The 18108-nt window shown below is 40.5% G+C and overlaps 1 protein-coding gene and 1 non-coding gene across 3 annotated transcripts in view; one reads left to right on the forward strand and one right to left on the reverse strand.

The window, feature by feature from the left end:
• The window catches only part of FAM168A (family with sequence similarity 168 member A), a 205016-nt gene that overhangs the window by 57220 nt on the left and 129688 nt on the right, over nucleotides 1–18108 (forward strand). The window lies entirely within an intron of this gene.
• TRNAR-UCU lies at nucleotides 11356–11428 on the reverse strand. The gene has a single exon. It is a non-coding gene; the product is annotated as a tRNA-Arg (tRNA).

Genomic DNA, 18108 nt, shown 5'->3' on the forward strand with positions numbered 1-18108 from the left:
ACATTACCACATATGCCTAGCTTATTTATTCATAAATAAATAAATTGTGGCTCATAAAATTTACCGTTTTTTTAACTATACAGTTCAGTGGTATTAAGCACATTAATATTCTTGTGCAACCTTCCCACCATCCATCTCCAGAACTCTCTTCATCTTGCAAAAGTAAAACTCTACACCCATTGAACAACCACCCCCCATTGTCCCCTCCCCCAACTCCTGGCAACCACCATTTTACTTCCTGTCCCTGTGATTTTGACTACTCGAAGTACCTCATATAAGTGGAAGCATACAGTAGTTTTCTTTTGTGACTGGCTTATTTCATTTAGCATAATGTCCTCAAGGTTCATCCATGTTGTAGCATATGACAGAATTTCCTTCCTTTTTAAGGATGAATAATTGTATATATACACCAGATTTCGCTTATCCCTTCACTGTTAATGGATACTTAGGTTACACATTTTAGCTATTGTGAATAATGCTGCTATGAACACAGGTGTACAAACATCTATTTGAGACCCTGCTTTTAGTTTTTTTGAGTATATACCCAGAAATGAAACTGTTAGATCATATGGTTATTCTTTGTTTAATTTTTTGAGGAAACATTTTAGTGTTTTCCACAGCAGCAATACCATTTTACATTTCCACCAATGGTGCACAAGGATTCCAATTTCTCCACATCCTCACCAACACTTGTTATTTTCTGTTTTTTTTTTTTTTTTTTGGTAATAGCCATCCTAATGAGTGTGAGGTGGTATCTCATTGTGGTTTTGATTTGTGTTTCTTTAATGATTAGTGATATTGAGCATCATTTCAGTGCTTATTGAGCATTTATATATCTTCTTTGGAGAAATATCTGTTCAGGTCCTTTGCCCATTTTTGAATCAGGTTTCTGTTGTTGTTATTGTGAGTTTTAGGAGTTATCTATATATTCTGGATATTAATCCTTTATCAATATATGATTTGCAAATATTTTCTTCCATTCTATGGGTTGCCTTTTTACTCTGTTGATAATGTCTTTTGATGCACAACAGCTTACTTTTTAATATGTATGCAGGTTTTCTTAAATTTTACTTTTATTTTTTATAAATTTATTTATTTATTTTTGACTGCGTTGGGTCTTCGTTGCTGCGTGCGGGCTTTCTCTAGTTGCGGCGAGTGGAGGCTACTCTTTGTTGTGCTGCGCGTGCTTCTCATTGCAGTGGCTTCTCTTGTTGCAGAGCGTGGGCTATAGGTGTGCGGACTTCAGTAATTGTGGCAGCCGGGCTCAGTAGTTGTGGCTCACAGGCTGTAGAGCACAGGCTCAGTAGTTGATGGCGCACGGGCTTAGTTGCTCCGCGGCACGTGGGATCTTCCCAGACCAGGGTTTGAACCCTGTCCCCTGCATTGGCAGGCAGATTCTTAACCCCTGCGCCACCAGGGAAGCCCCTTAAATTTTACTTTTAAGTTAACAGTAGAGTTGACCTTTCTGTGTCAGAATTTAATAATGCTTAGATTTGTGTAATCACTACCACAGTCAAGGTACAGAATAGTTCCATCACCCCAAAAAACTTCCTTGTCACAGCCTAGCTTTTTAATAAGTGCTTTTGGTGGTATCATTAAGATGTCTTGTTTCAGGAATTACCAAGGTCAGTTACAAACCCGTCTGAAGTGTGTATGGTTTTTGATTGGTTTACTGGGGAATGCTGTGAACTTTTTTTTGTCTTTCTCTCTTTCTTTTTTTCCCCCACATAGGTGACCTTGGGAATCAGATCCAGCCAACTCTTTTTTCATGTAGCATAGCACTGCTGACCCAGTAGTTAAACGCAGGGATATTGGATTTTGTGTTATACAGTTTTGATCATCATTCTGTTAATCTGTGATTATAAATGTGTTCTTATGATCTCTTAGTTCTTAGTACTTACTTTTATGAGTAAGTGCTACAGCTAGGTCTTAATTATGCTTACTAGCAAGAAGTTGGGGATGAGAGGTGAGAAAGAGCCCTAGATTTGGAGATAGTGAATGCAGGACCAACTCCTGGCTCTGATAATTTACTATAGGTCTGAAATCATTTATTTATTTGGCTGCACCATGCGGCATGAGGGATCTTAGTTCCCCAACCAGGGATTGAACCTGTGCCCCCTGCATTGGGAGCGTGGAGTCTTCACCACTGGACCATCAGGGAAGTCCCTAAATCATTTAACTTTTATGAGCTATGGATTTCTTACCTGCAAAATGGATGAGTTGATAACTCCTGTCTCACAGCCTTTTTGGTTGTATTGAGTAAAATAAAGTGAGAGTTATCTAGCCTTCAATAAATGTTAACTTTTCTTTTTCCTTAAATTTTTTTTTATTTACTGTTTTACAAAAACTATTTTAATTTTTAGAAATTCCATATATTTGGCAACCACAGCCAAGGCCAGTCTCATCTGTGCTTGGCTTTTATAAGCTCTTATTTTATCTCCTAATGCCAAGGACTTGTTCAAAGTCTGTCTGAAGATGAGCTCTGGTGAGCAATTTGATAGCTGCTGCTGTGAGATGAAAATCCTACCCTGAATAAATGTTAATTTGAATGTGAATGGTAAGAATGTTGATAAATGGAACCTGAAATAAACCCCAGATTATATTTTTAAAGTTTTTTTTACTTTATTGAGCTATAATCCATGTACCATACAATTTGCCCATTTGAAGTATACAGTTCAGTGCTTTTTTATTCACAGAATTGTGCAGCCATTGTCACAGTCAATTTTAGATCATTTTCATTACCTGCAAAAGAAACATGTACCCTTTAGCAGCCACCCATACTTCTCCCATCTCCACCAGCCCTAGGCAACCAGTAATCTATCTTCTTTTTTTAAAATATAAATTTCTTTCTTTCTTTTCTTTCTTGCGTTCTTTCTGTCTTTCTTTCTTTCTTTCGTTCTTGCTTTCTTGGTTTCTTTTCTTTCTTTCTTTCTTTTCTTTCTTTCTTTCTTGTTGGGTCTTTGTTGCTGCGCGCAGGCTCTTTCTAGTTGCGGCGAGTGTGGGCTATTCTTCGTTGTGGTGTGTGGGCTTCTCATTGTGGCTTCTCTTGTGGAGCACGGGCTCTGGGCACACGGGCTTCAGCAGTTGTGTCACGTGGGCTCAGTAGTTGTGGCTTGCGGGATTTAGAGCGCAGGCTCAGTAGATGTGGCACACGGGCCGAGTTGCTCCGCGGCATGTGGGATCTTCCTGGACCAGGGTTCAAACCCATGTCCCCTGCATTGGGAGGGGGATTCTTAACCACTGTGCCACCAGGGAAGTCCACTAATCTATCTTCTACAGTAGATTTGCCTATTCTGGATATTTCATATAAAAGTTATCATATAGTAGTTGGCTTTTTATGACCAGACTTCTTTCATTTAGTATAATGTTTTCAAGGTTCATCCATGTTGTAGCATGTATCAATACTTCATTCCTTTTTACTGCAAAATATTCCATTGTATGGATATACCACATTTATTTATCTATTCATCAGTTAATAGACATTTGGGTAGTTTCTGCTTTTTAGCTATTATGAATAATGCTGCTGTGAACATTTGTATATGGAGTTTTTGCGTGGATATTTGTTATATGTTTTCATTTCCCTTAGGTAGAAGAAATAAATTCTAGGAGTGAAATTGCTGGATCACAGGGTAATTTTATGTTTAACCCTTTGAGGAACTTCAGACTGTTTTGCAAAGTGGCTGCACCATTTTATTCCCCCCAGCAGTGTATGAGGGTTCCGGTTTCTCCACATCCTCTCCACCACTTGTCTTTTTTATTTTGGTCATCCTAGTGAATGTGAATTGAATGGTGTTTCACCGTGATTTGGTTTGTATTTCCTTGATGGCTAATGATGCTGAGTGTCTTTTCATGTGTTTATTATCCATCTTATTACTATTTTTATGTACCTCTCTATGTTTTACTACCTAGCTAGGTAATATCCTTCTTTAATAAGATGGTGCTCTGTACCTAAAGGTGCTTATTAATACTTACTGATTTGTTAGCTGATTATAAGAGGATCCCAGAAGAAGAAAAATATGGCTTCATTTTACCATTCTCTCCTTTTAAAATTACTTCTACATTATCACTAGTTGAATTGAAAGTTCTCAGAGAGGATATCCAGAATTGAGAGATTTTCATTTGAAAATAATATTTAGTCTGTTTAGGGGAAGACTAGATTGAGGACATAAGATATTAATTACAAAATAATTAATGGCTAAATTGATTGCTGGTATGGATTATAGAGCACATACAATCTTGGCACTGGGGATATATCAGTGAATAAATTAAAGTCCCTGATTTCAATGGCACTCTAGTGGGCAGAGATATGAAAAATTAGGCAATGTATGGGGAAAGGGAGTTATTGAAAAGGAGTCTGTTTTACTTTTATTATTTATTTTATTTTTGGCTGTGCCACACAGCTTGCAGGATCTTAGTTCCCCAACCAGGACTGAACCTGGGCCTCTGGCAATAAGAGTGCCAAGTCCTAACCACTGAACCGCCAGGGAATTCCCAGGAGGGGTCTCTTTTAGATATGATTGGTTGACCTAGGCCTTTTTGGTGAGGTGAAATTTGAGAAGAGATGTTATGAAATAAAGGAACACGTCATATTAATAGTTTGAGGGAAGAATGCTTTAGGCAGAGAGAACTGTAAGCATTAAATCCCTGAGGTGGGGTTGTGCTCAGTTTATCAATGAACAACAAGGAGGGAAAGAATGTTCCTGCTGTTCACATTAAGGAGTCCAATGCTTGCATATTCTTGGTCTTTGCTTTTGGCCACTTCAGAGTGGTTCCCAAACAACATGAATGTTGGTGTTAAAATTTAATTTTACTGCAGTGTGGCTGAAGTGTAATGAGCAAAGAGGACAGTGGTAGTGGGTAAGATCAGATAGGTAGAATGGATCCGGATTACATGGTGTCTTGTAGCCCATGGTAATAACCTTTATTTTATTCTGGTTGAGATGAGAAACCATTGCAGGATTTCGAACAGAGTAGAGTGACATGCTCTAATTGAATTTAAAAGGATCATTTTGGCTTCTGAGGAGAGAGGGATAGGGGATGGATAGGGCAAGGGCAGAAGCAGGGGAATCAGATAGGAAGCTGTAGCAAGAGTTAGGGAATGAGATAAAGGAAGCTTGAGACAGTGTGGTAGCAGTAGAGGTGGTAAGAAATTGTTGGAATCAGGATATGTTTTGAAAGTAGAGCTGACAGAATTTGCTGATAGATTGAGGATTATGAGATTAAGAAAATAGTCAATGGAAGGTTTTTGACTTGAGTGACTATAAGATTGGAGTTGCTGTTTTCAGAGATGGGAAAGACTGGCAGGTGCAGGTTTGTAGAGGGAGGTCAAGTGTTTGATTTTAGACATATTACATTTCAGATGGCTGTAAGACAACCAAAAGGAGATGTTGGGTAGGCAGTTGGATATACAAGTCTGGAATTCAGAGAAGTCCAGGTCAGAAATGGAAATCATTAGTATATGTAAAGTCATGGAGTAGATGTGATCACCCAAGAAATGTGTATAGATAGAGCAGAGAAGAGATCTGACATTTGAGCTCTGGACACGCTGACCTAGGTGGTGGTGGGGCGGGGGTAGGGTTGAGAAGATCAAAGGATCAGCCAGTGAAGTACAAGAAGAATCAAGAGAAAGTAGAATACCAGAGGTCAACTAGTTTGGGGGGTAATGGCAGGTGTCCCAGCTTGGTTGCCTGGAGACCTAGAGTCTAATTATTTTTCTGTTCTAAATAACTGTGGGACATTGGACAGTTCACTTACCTTTTTGGGCCTTAGAGTGATCTCTGAAGTGAAAGCCTTGACTAGATTGTCTCTAAACTTTTTCTCATTGTCATAATTTCTCATCATATTTATATAACACATTATAGTTTGCATAAAACATTTTCATGTGTTTATTGGATTTAATCATCATAATAGATCTATGGGCCTTATTTTTTTATACCCACTTTACAGATTAAAATTAAAGAAGTTTAGAGACTTGTCCAAAGTCACACAGTCATAGTCAGTTAGAGACTTGAACCCACATCTGCCTGATTGCAAAGCCAGTGCTCCTTATGCTATGTAACAAGTACTTTTTTTTTTTTTTTTTTTTGCGGTACGCGGGCCTCTCGCTGTTGTGGCCTCTCCCGTTGCGGAGCACAGGCTCCAGACGCGCAGGCCCAGCGGCCATGGCTCACAGGCCCAGCCACTCCACGCCATGTGGGATCTTCCCGGACCGGGGCACGAACCCGTGTCCCCTGCATCGGCAGGCGGACTCTCAACCACTGCGCCACCAGGGAAGCCCTGTAACAAGTACTTTTTTACACTAATATTCTAGAGCTCTGTGATTTTGATCACAGGATTCATTCATTGATTCACTGAATATTTGTTGAGCACCTGCAATGTACTAGTCACTGTTCTAAGCACAGGGGATACAGTTGTGATCAAGAAAAAGTCCTTGTCCTCAAAAATCTTTCATTCTAGGGGCTTTCCTGGTGGCGCAGTGGTTGAGAGTCCGCCTGCTGATGCAGGGGACACGGGTTCGTGCCCCGGTCCGGGAAGATCCCACATGCCGCGGAGCAGCTAGGCCCGTGAGCCATGGCCGCTGAGCCTGCACGTCCGGAGCCTGTGCTCCGCAACGGGAGAGGCCACAACAGTGAGAGGCCTGCGTACCGCAAAAAAAAAACCAAAAACCAAAAAACTTTCATTCTAGTGGGAGAGACTGACAGTAAGCAAACAAATAAACTAATAAATAATACAATTTTAGTGTCATAATAAAAAAATAAAGCAAAGTAAGGGAACAGTATATGTTGGGGGGGATGATCAAGAAAAGCTTCTCTGAAGAGATGGCGTTTGAGCAGAGCCCTGAATGATCTAGAGTAGAAAACGTTGAGAAGATGTGAAGGTAGAGGAAATAGCAAGCAGAAAGGTCCAGAGGTAGGAGTCTGCTAGCTGTGTTTGAGGAACCTCAAGAAGGCCACTATTGGTTGGACAGGAGGTTGACAAACAATGCATAGAGCTTTGGAATCATTTAGCCCTGGGGGGTCATTTCTGACTCCTGTCACTTAATTTGCTGTGTGACTGGGCAGAGTACCTGACTTTTCTGAGTTTTAATTTCCTTATATACAAAATGGAGATAAAAGAAAGGGTGTCTTGAGAATTAAAAGACAGTATATGTACAACACCTAGAATGTTGCCTGGCACGTTACTTTATTAAATATATGTTTACTGCACATCTACTATTATCAGCTGTGTCATTAGACACTCATTCCACTATCATCTGGTAAATTCAGTTCGTTTTTCTCTGTTTTTTCAAGTTATTTTACTCTGTTTTATCAAGTTGTTCTAGTCAGCAGATCTTAAAGTTCTATTCTTGTGCCTGGGCTCTGCTAGGCATTCTCCCTGAACTCACCTTTGTATTGAAAAATCAAGGAAGAAAGTGTTGGACTGAAAAGAAAATGATTTAGAAGTTGATGAGTAGGTACAAAAGTAAGGGCTTGGGATTCTGGTAATTGCAGCCTCTGATATATTCATTTATTTTGGAAAGAAACTACCTGTGCATTTCTGTCATCTTTCCTCATCACTGAATGCTAGCTCTACTCCGGCACTTCCCAGCCAGGCTTCCTGCTGACCCAAACCTGCTTGCCTTAGGAAAATCAGATAGGAGCCAAGTCCTCCATCCTTATAAGACCATCTGTTTTCAGAGCCACAGCTGCTATCCTTACAATTGCAACCCAACACAACTGGAATGATTTATTCATCTCCAGGTAACATTTGTGCACCAGGCTTCCAGCAAACTATAGTATCAGCTTTACACTTAATGAAGCATCCAGCACAGGTGGGGAGCTGTACCGTAAAGGATGCTTCTGGCTTACGAATGGCTGATGGACAGGTAGAGGTAAGCTGTTAATCCTGAACGTGTGGCCAGGGAGAGTAGAGTAATACTGGGCAATAAGGGAGCATTTCTTGTCCAGTAAAGAGTCTCGATTGTATATACAATATTCCTGGAATTTCAAGATAATATAACTCATCTTTAAGTTAAATGTTGTACCGCTGTTGAGTTAGGTGAGAAAATTAAAATCCAGAAAGGGGAAGAAAGAGACTTCATTTAAGCTGCATACCAGTTTGGCACAGTTAAGTCTAGAACTCAGGTATTCCATTTCCCAGCCCACTGTTTACCTCCACATGTTTCATTGTGCAGTGAAAAACTTTAAAGCAAATATGAGATGGCATTATTATTTTTTTGCTCAGTTTATAACTTTCTGATACTGTGAACAAATCACAACTTTTGTCCCTTAATAACTAAATGACCGAGTTGCTAATTTTTTTGAACCTCTCTTCTTATATATAAAATGAGGATAATTAACACTTGTTCTGAATTATTTTATGGATTAAGCAAGGTAAAGTATACAAAAGCTGTTTAGGTTATTATTATTAATCAGCAGATACTAAACAAATGCTAATTTGTCTTTTTCAGTTCACTTGAGCAGACACTGGTTAAACATCTACTTTGTGCCAGCTCAGTTTCTAGACTCTTTACTTACATTATCTTTTTCTTTTTTTTTAGAATAAATTTATTTATGTTTGGATGCGTGGGGTCTTCTTTGCTGAGCGCAGGCTTTCTCTAGCTGCGGCAAGCGGGGGCTACTCTTCGTTGCAGTGCACGCACGGGCTTCTCATTGCAGTGGCTTCTCGTTGCAGAGAACGGGCTCTAGGCGTGTGGGCTTCAGTAGGCATGCGGGCTTCAGTAGTTGTGGCACAGGGCTCAGTAGCTGTGGCTTGAGGGCTCTAGAGTGTAGTTGTGGCGCATGGGCCTAGTTGCTGTGTGGCATGTGGGATCCTCCTGGACCAGGGCTTGAACCCTTGTCCCCTGCCTTGGCAGGCAGATTCTTAACCACTGCTCCACCAGGGAAGTCCCACATTATCTTATTTAACCTTTAGTTTCCTTTCTTTCTCCCCTTATTATATTTGTGATCTAATTGATACAATAGTACTCTTTTTCCATAACAAAATACTTCTATAGTGAAATCTCTGTAACCGAGCACAGTTGTTGCAAACAAGTGATTCTTGCTTTAGAAAAAGCTATAGTGTTAGTATGAACCTGTGATGATATCTGTGGACCAGTGCAGGTAGAGCTAGTCTATGAGTCTTGGCTTCTGCCCCTCCTACAAGATGCTTTGGGGACCCTGTGTTTAGAGGGCAAGTCATAACTATGACAGCACTCTTTGTCACCTCACAGAAAGTTTCTGTTTCGGAATGCTTGGTTTTAGTGAATTGCTTCCTTTTCCACCTTAGGTTTTAGGCTCTTTAACAAGCCATCTTCTTCTCAAATCCAATTTTCCTTTACCACCAAGGGCTTGTAGACATAGTTCAGATGGAGAACAAAAGCTTTCTCCAGTTCCTGGTGGTTCTGTAAGAGTGAGAAGTCCTCAGGGAGAGGTTGCATCTGCTTAATGGAATTCATTTGTGATGTGTGCCTGACTAGGCTGTATTTTACCAGGCACTCTGCTGGGGCTGGCTGAGGAGACGAGATTTAGAAATGGAGATCTGTCAACATGAGTTTTGGCTATTTCTGTACTTGCCAGTATCAGCTAGGGCTCCAAAGAGCTTGTTGGAATCGATGTTGCTGCTGCTGTTTATTTTCTTTTTCCTTTTCCTTTTCCTCTTCTCGTCTTTTCTTCTTTCTTTTCTTTTTGCTGCCTGTGTCTATTGTCCAAGTTTTCCATCTGCACCTGGTTCTTCTGTTTGGTTGTTTTTCTAGGTTGTTGATCTGTTCAATGAGTGGCTCAGTATAATGCAGTTCAACGACTAAGTGGAGATTTAGTAATGACTAAAATAAGGTACAGGGAAACCTAGTGTGAGGTGTAGTAGAAAAGCATTGGTAAACCCATAGACATGTGGCTTCAAATCTCAGCTTTGCCTTATACCTGCTCTGTGATCTTGGGTAAATCATTTGTTCTCTTTGAGAAATAGTTTCTTCATCTCTAAAAATGGGAATATAAATCTGCTTTGCTCAAAGTTGTGGTGAGGATTAAATGAGAGATTAAATGAGAGAAATGAGGAAAGAATCAAGCATTAAGTTGGTGCTTGTTAAATATTCCTTTCCATCTTTCCTCCCATCTCCTTGAAGGAGTGTACATGGGAAAATCAGACATGTATACAAATGAGTGTGTATGAGTGTGTGTGTGTTCTCATGTATCTATGTGTTAGTTTAATATAGCTCTGAGAAATGGCAGAAAATTGCCCTAGTCATTGGGAATTGGGAGGTGAGGGCTTGGGGTTGATGCATATCTTCCTTAAAACCAAGCTGAGAGACATACTCTGATACAAGGTAACATAACACAATCTTTGTGCCTTTAAAGAAGACCTTAGGGGAGAAATAGAAAGAACCTGGTGGTGGAGGCCTTGGGATGCTACATTCCTCAGGGGGATCATTAGAGTGTCTCTGGTAGCTACTGGTCTCTTAGAGGTAGAATAATCTGCTTCACAGTAAGCTGAGCGTTTGTAAGCGTGAGAGTTGCCTTTTAGGAACAGTTAGTACATAGCTTGGAAGGTTGTAGCCACCAACCTTCCCTTTCCCACCCCCAAAATCTGTTATATCATCATCAGAATGATCTTTTCCTAGATTCAAATCTAATCATCTTAATATGCTGTTAAAACTCTTCATTGGCTCCAAGTTGCCTTCAGGTTAGAGTCTAAATTCCTTGTATAACATACAAGGTCTTCCTTGATCTGATTTCTGCTCATCTCCTACTGCTCTTACCTGTGCTCTAGTGACACTGCATTATTTGCAGCTTCTTAACCTCTCCATCCTCATGTATGTTGTGGCCCATGATAGTCTTTCTGCTGTGCTGTACTCTTTCCTGTTCTTCTGTTTTACTTGACGCTCTCTACTCTTTCTTTAAAACTCTTCTCAACTACTGTGTTTTCTGTGAAGTCTTCCCTGACTTCTGAAGGTGAGGTGCCATGGGATGAGAGACTTCCCTTCTCTAGGTTCATCTAGAATTTTGTACATACAGATGTCTAACTACATGTAGCATCAGTGATTAGTAGGCACAGTGATGTCTCTTAATGCTTTTATGACCCATTGGTTTCTTTATTTTAGTGCCTTCATTGGGACACTCAATCCATCCTTATGTAGATCTATACACAACAGATATCTTTAGAATTAGAAAAATAAATGCAGATACAATATAGCTCCTTCCCAGACTTAGCAAACTCTATTTTACTATATGCCTCTTATCCCTGATGAAGTGAATAGCCATCAGTAAAATGAACTATTAAGTTTGGAGGAGCTATTTATTATCAGGTTGATGGCATAAGTCCATCTGATCTGATTTTTTTTTTTTTTTTGGCCATGCTGCGCGACTTGTGGGATCTTAGTTCCCTGACCAGGGATCAAACCTGGGCCCCCTGCAGTAGAAGTGCAGAGTCCTAACCACTGGACCGCCAGGGAATTCCCTGATCTGATTTTTTTTTTAAATAGACTATTGTATATTTTATTTTATTTTTCTTGATTGCTCCACCTTTTTATTGTATTTAACATCTTTATTGGAGTATAATTGCTGTACAATGGTGTGTTAGTTTCTGCTTTATAAAAAAGTGAATGAGCTGTACATATACATATATCCCCATAGCTCCTCCCTCTTGCATCTCCCTCCCACCCTCCCTATCCCACCTCTCTAGGTGGTCACAAAGCACCGAGCTGATCTCCCTGTGCTATGAGGCTGCTTCCCACTAGCTATCGATTTTACATTTGGTAGTATATATAAGTCCATGCCACTCTCTCACTTCATCCCAGCTTACCCTTCCCCCTCCCTGTGTCCTCAAGTCCATTCTTTTTTTTTTTTTTTTTTTTTTTTTTTTTTTTTTTTTTTTTTTTTTTTTATGCGTTACGCGGGCCTCTCACTGTTGTGGCCTCTCCCGTTGCGGAGGACAGGCTCCGGACGCGCAGGCTCAGCGGCCATGGCTCACGGGCCCAGCCGCTCCGCGGCATGTGGGATCTTCCCAGACCGGGGCACGAACCCGTGTCCCCTGCATCGGCAGGCGGACTCCCAACCACTGCGCCACCAGGGAAGCCCCACAAGTCCATTCTTTATGTCTGCATCTTTATTCCTGTCCTGCCCCTAGGTTCTTCAGAACCATTTTTTTTTTTTTAGATTCCATATATATGTGTTAGCATACGGTATTTATTTTTCTTTCTGACTTACTTCACTCTGTATGACAGTCTCTAGGTCCATCCACCTCACTACAAATAACTCAATTTCATTTCTTTTTATGGCTGAGTAATATTCCATTGTATATATGTGCCATTTCTTCTTTATCCATTCATCTGTCGATGGACACTTAGGTTGCTTCCATGTCCTGGCTATTGTAAATAGAGCTGCAGTGAACATTGTGGTACATGACTCTTTTTGAATTATGGTTTTCTCGGGGTATATGCCGAGTAGTGGGATTGCTGGGTCCTATGGTAGTTCTATTTTTAGTTTTTTAAGGAACCTCCATACTATTCTCCATAGTGGCTGTATCAATTTACATTCCCACCAACAATGCAAGAGGGTTCCCTTTTCTCCATACCCTCTCCAGCATTTATTGTTTGTAGATTTTTTGATGATGGCCATTCTGACTGGTGTGAGGTGTTACCTCATTGTAGTTTTGATTTGCATTTCTCTAATGATTAATGATGTTGAACATTCTTTCATGTGTTTGTTGGCAATCTGTATATCTTCTTTGGAGAAATGTCTATTTAGGTCTTCTGCCCATTTTTGGATTGGGTTGTTTGTTTTTTTGATATTGAGCTGTATGAGCTGCTTGTAAATTTTGGAGATTAATCCTTTGTCAGTTGCTTCGTTTGCAAGTATTTTCTCCCATTTGAGGGTTGTCTTTTCATCTTGTTTATGGTTTCCTTTGCTGTGCAAAAGCTTTTAAGTTTCATTAGGTCCCCTTTGTTTATTTTTGTTTTTGTTTCCATTTCTCTAGGAGTTGGGTCAAAAAGGATCTTGCTGTGATTTATGTCATAGAGTGTTCTGCCTTCATTTTCCTCTAAGTTTTATAGTGTCTGTCCTTACATTTAGGTCTTTAATCCATTTTGAGTTTATTTTTGTGTATGGTGTTAGGGAGTGTTCTGATTTTGTTCTTTTACATGTATGTCCAGTTTTCCCAGCACGACTTATTGAAGAGGCTCTCTTTTCTCCATTGTATATTATTGCTTCCGTTATCAAAAATAAGGTGACCATATGTGCGTGGGTTTATCTCTGGGCTCTCTGTCCTGTTCCATTCCTGATCTGATTTTTTAATCATTGGTAAACTTCGGCCAAGATAAGCATAATTGTTATGCTTTCTTTCAAATAACTTTTCACTTGCATCCTCAAATTTCTTCTGATATAAATAGGATCTGAATTCTGTTTTTCATTAGGAGTTTTCCCCAGATGTCTGGTAATCCTTGATTGTTTGTATTTTAAAATGGGATACTAAAAAACTGATTGGAAATTTTAAATATTTGGGTGGAGCTTACTGATTATGGACCTCAACTATAATGGTGATCTGCCTGGGCTATTTGCGGGGCAACTGCAATGTCAGTATCTTTAGATCTTTTTACTAGGGCTGGTCAGATTCTCTTGAAGGATCTTCTAGTCTCCTTCCTAGAGGTTATGGGCCTGGCTGCCAGTGGTCTGGAAGCTGGGGGGCGGGGGTCGCTGCAGGGGAAGGCTGTAGGGAGGCCCTCAATGTTCAGTTCGCTTAACACTATTATTTTCAGTATAGTAACCCTGCCTTCAACTGTGGTGCTCCCACATTATGAGTTTATTAGATATGTTTTTAAAGGAAGAGTGAGGCCCCAGGGACTCTACTGGTAGTCAAGTGTGAAGAATTAGAGGCAGTTAGTTTGGTTTTGAAGATGCTTTTTTTACTTACTTCCTAGTTCTCTGTGTGTTCCAGAAAGACAAGGTTAATTCCTAAGATGAGAAGTCAGTGCAATAAGGAATAGTCCTCATTTGATCCTTATGGTAGCCCAGTGGGACAGGTAATATTTTTCCTATTTCCCCCCCAGGGAAATTGAAGCTCACTGAGATTAAATGACTTGTCCAAGGTCACTTGGCAAAATAAAGAGTGGCAGAGCTGGGACTCATTCTCTTCCTTTGACTCCAAATCCTACTCTCTGATTGCAGTGCATGATACTTCCTCCCTCAATATGAATGGGCTGCCAAAAGAGAAAATATGCCAGCCACATGGGTATTAGCAGTAGTTTGAACTGTTAGTAAACAGCCAAGTCCTCTTCCCTGGGAAGATTTCAGCTGATTAGAGTTCTCAGTCTATTTTTCCAATTTATGTAAAGGAGGAGGATAAAGAACTGTTGTGTTCGGACTTGCAACAAACTTTAATTCCTTTAGTGGAAGCACTAAAGATATACAGTTGCATTGCCAGTTTGGCACAAGGAAATACTTAAGCTCTCAAGTAGAAATAACTGAGTTTCTAGTACAGCTTAAATGTTCTGGACTCCAGGAGGGATTCATCATGAATCCGGGAGCGTTAAGGCTCTAAGATACATTCATTCTTGGGCTTGAAGGTTGAGTTTGTCTACACAATTCAGTAGAATAATTCTGTATACCTTTTTGAGCTCCTGCTTACTAGGAACAATAATAAACACTGGGAAATATCTTGCTTAGGAATCTCATGGTCCAGTTGGGAAGGGACACACAAACAAATAATTACATTATTTGTAAGAAATTAAGTGTAAGAAAGTACTATAATTGAGAGATATACAACAAGTGCTGAGCAAGGGATGATTCATTCTGCCCAGATCAAGGGTACAGGGAATGACTGGAGAAAACTTTACAGTGAAGTTGATGATTGATTTGTGCTTTACAAGAAGGGTCAGATCTTTAGATAGATAGGAAATGAAGGGCATTGTAGGCAGAGGGAACAGTATGTGCAAAATCCCAGAAAGAAGAAAGAGCTTGTTGTTTTGAGGGAAGCAGTGGGCAGCTTGATTCAGCTAGAACTAGAGAGTAAGGTAAACCAGGCCTCTTCTCTGGTCTAGGGCTCCAGGGTCCCTTCCTATCATGCTGTGCCAGCATCTGCTCACCATAGGCATATCCTTCCTAATATGCAAGTGTTCTCTGAAGCAGCCTGCATCTCCTGTCTATTCTTGCTTGCCTTTCTTCAGAGCTTATTTAGTATAATTACCTCTCTTCTCCAAACCTTTGTTGCCCTTTGAAAGCCAATGCAATTCCCTCCTAAGTTAATAACGACAAGTGTTCATCCATAATTTGTTTCTGTGTCGCTTCCTATTCTAGAAGGATTTTCCATTAGTGATATTTCTGATTATGCCCAGGGTGGAGGTTTATTGTTTGGTTACTTGCATTTCTTGAGCCTTGGTTATAGATTTATTTTCAAGTTAACCTTCTATTCAGCTCAGGAATCCTTCAGCTTAGAGAGTAAAGTGTGGTAAAATGAGACCACCTAGGAAGCATCTCTTACTAGAGAGATGAGCTAGTAATTTCTTTTTGTCTTGGTGTTTGTCACCCCTCCCTAGAACTTTCTCTTTTTTTAGTGTCTGTCTTCTCATCTAGATAGTGGACCATCTGAGAGCAGGGATTTATTATAGTTCATCTCTTGTGTTTTCAACAGCCAACATAGCGCCTGGACACAGAAGTGTTTGATACATGTTTATTATTTATTGAGAGTCAGGATATAGGAGTTCTAGTTTCAGTTCTACAAGTGTGTGACCTTGAGCAGATTACTGTCAATCTTTGAAACTGCAGTTTTCTTATCTGTAAAATACGGAGGCTGGACTCCGTGGGCAGTATCATAGCATTTATCCTACTTATAGCAGTCAGGGTCCGGTTGAAGTGATAGAAGTCACACCATTAATTTGAAACAGGTAAAATTTAATATAAAGAATTGTTAACTAGGTAAAAAGTAGTTAACTACTAAGAGAGATAAAAAGAGAACTCTGAGGTATAATAGAGGTGGTGACTGCAGAAAATGACTACCATCCCTAGGGCTGAGGGAAAAGCAAACAAGGAAGGAACTTACAAGCTTAAGAAAAGAGAGTTCCACAAGGCCAAGATTCTGAGGAGAGTGCATGGAATACACTCATAGGAATGTGCTGCTTATTGCTGTGGTGAAGAAACTGCCTAGAGGGCGCTCGCCTCAGAACCTGGAGAGCCCCTGTCTTCAAATCTACCATGTCCCCCTGTATGCTGATCTGCTTGCTGCCTTATAGAAAAACCAAACACTGGAAAAAGTCCTTTCTTTCTCCCTTAGCCTTGTAGTCTCCTTCCAGTACCTTTTATTGGCATAACCTGATGTGAACCAGCTGGGGAAGGAGAAATGTAGTCTGCAGAATCCAGTCAGAGTAGGGCAATGAAGAATTGGTTTGGAGCTGTAAGGTAAAAATTAACAATTTCTATATTGTAATAATCTGTTTCAATATTTGTCTTCCTCATTGCATCATGAGCTCGGTAGTCGCTGGAGTGTTGTCATATTTGTCTCTGCATTGACCCAGAATGGGCCTGGCACCTCAGAGTTGCTCAGTAAATACTGTTTGAATGAAGGAAAGTCTCTGTAAGATAGGGAAAATTAGGTGTTTATCTAGGTTGGCTTAAGTCTTATTATCTTGAAAGGGATTGGGGCTAGGCATCCTCCTCAGCAGTTAAAACCTTATTGAATGCTATTGTCTTGGGCCTATCGTGTGCATAGTTGCGTTAGATGCTAGAGTAAGGACAGGGAAAACATCCTGCAGTTAATATTCATATATTCTATGAAATTAAACATATTCCCTTTTCTAAAGGGTAACAATCTGAAATCTAGGTTAGGTGCTTTGTAATCAAGGGTATTCCTCAGAAGGGCAAGGAGACTAAGAGAGTCATGTGCAATTTAGTCCATTTCATCCCTACAGCCCATTGTATTATGCCCATTTTACAGATACAGGGCTTTCCCTGGTGGTCTGGTGGTTAAGACTCTGCGCTTCCACTGCAGGGGGTGCAGGTTTGATCCCTGGTCTGGGAACTAAGATTCCATGTGCCGTGAGGCCAAAAAAAAAAAAAAAAAACCTCATATACAGAGAGAGAAACTGATGCTGGGCTTCCCTGGTGGCGCAGTGGTTAAGAATCTGCCTGCCAATGCAAGGGACATGGGTTCAAGCTCTGACCCGGGAAGATCCCACATGCCGGGGAGCAACTAAGCCCATGCATCACAACTACTGAGCCTTAGCTCTGGAGCTCGCAAGCCACAACTCCTGAGCCCACGTGCCACAACTGCTGAAGCCTGCATGCCTTGAGCCCATGCTCTGCAACAAGAGAAGCCACGACAATGAGAAGCCCACGCACCACTATGAAGAGTAGCCCCTGCTCACCACAACTAGAGAAAGCCTGCGCACAGCAACGAAGACCCAACACAGCTAAAAATAAATAAATTAATTAATTAGAAAAAAAAAAGAGACTGATGCTGAGGGATTTGACCAAAGTTATACAGTTAATAAGTGGCAAAGCTAGTCCAGGCTTGACTGTTTTAAAATTTGAACAGGGTGATATTCTCTCTCTTTTCCCCAGCTTATGAGGGCAAGCACAGAGTTTTTGTTAGCTGATGGCAATAGAAACCTGTGGAACTGATTTCTGTTTCTGGCTGTTTGGGGCTGAGCAAGTAACAACAGAACGAAATAGCAGCACTTGCAAGGCTGCAACCATAGTGTTTGCTAGTAATTGGCCTTTTGAATAAGCCAGTTTGAGCCTGTGCTTCAGACACCTGATTTGTGAAGCAGTTGCTATCTGGCAACAGGGTATTCTTCTTCCTCTTTTTTTTTTTTTAAAAATCCCACACTAGCAGCTCACAAAAGAGTTCTGATGCATTCCTTGCAACATTAAGCTTCTTTTCTCTTGCTCTTCCAGGTTTCTTCCCTTTTCTGGGGCCTGAAACTAGATAGACTGCTTAATTATTATTAGGAAGCAAAATTTATGAGGCTGGTAGTGTTTCTTGCTTCTGGGCCAGCACACACAAAGCCTTTAAGTAAGTTATTTAGGGTTGAGTGTCAGTTGTTCCTTTCTCAGGTCATCAGCCAGGCAGAGTTCGGGACCCTGATGCCTGTCTCATTGCCTGAAGGGTCAGAATATTGCAGATGGCCTGGGAGAGATACTC

This window comes from Phocoena sinus, chromosome 8, assembly GCF_008692025.1.
Source record: "Phocoena sinus isolate mPhoSin1 chromosome 8, mPhoSin1.pri, whole genome shotgun sequence".
Lineage (NCBI taxonomy): Eukaryota > Metazoa > Chordata > Mammalia > Artiodactyla > Phocoenidae > Phocoena > Phocoena sinus.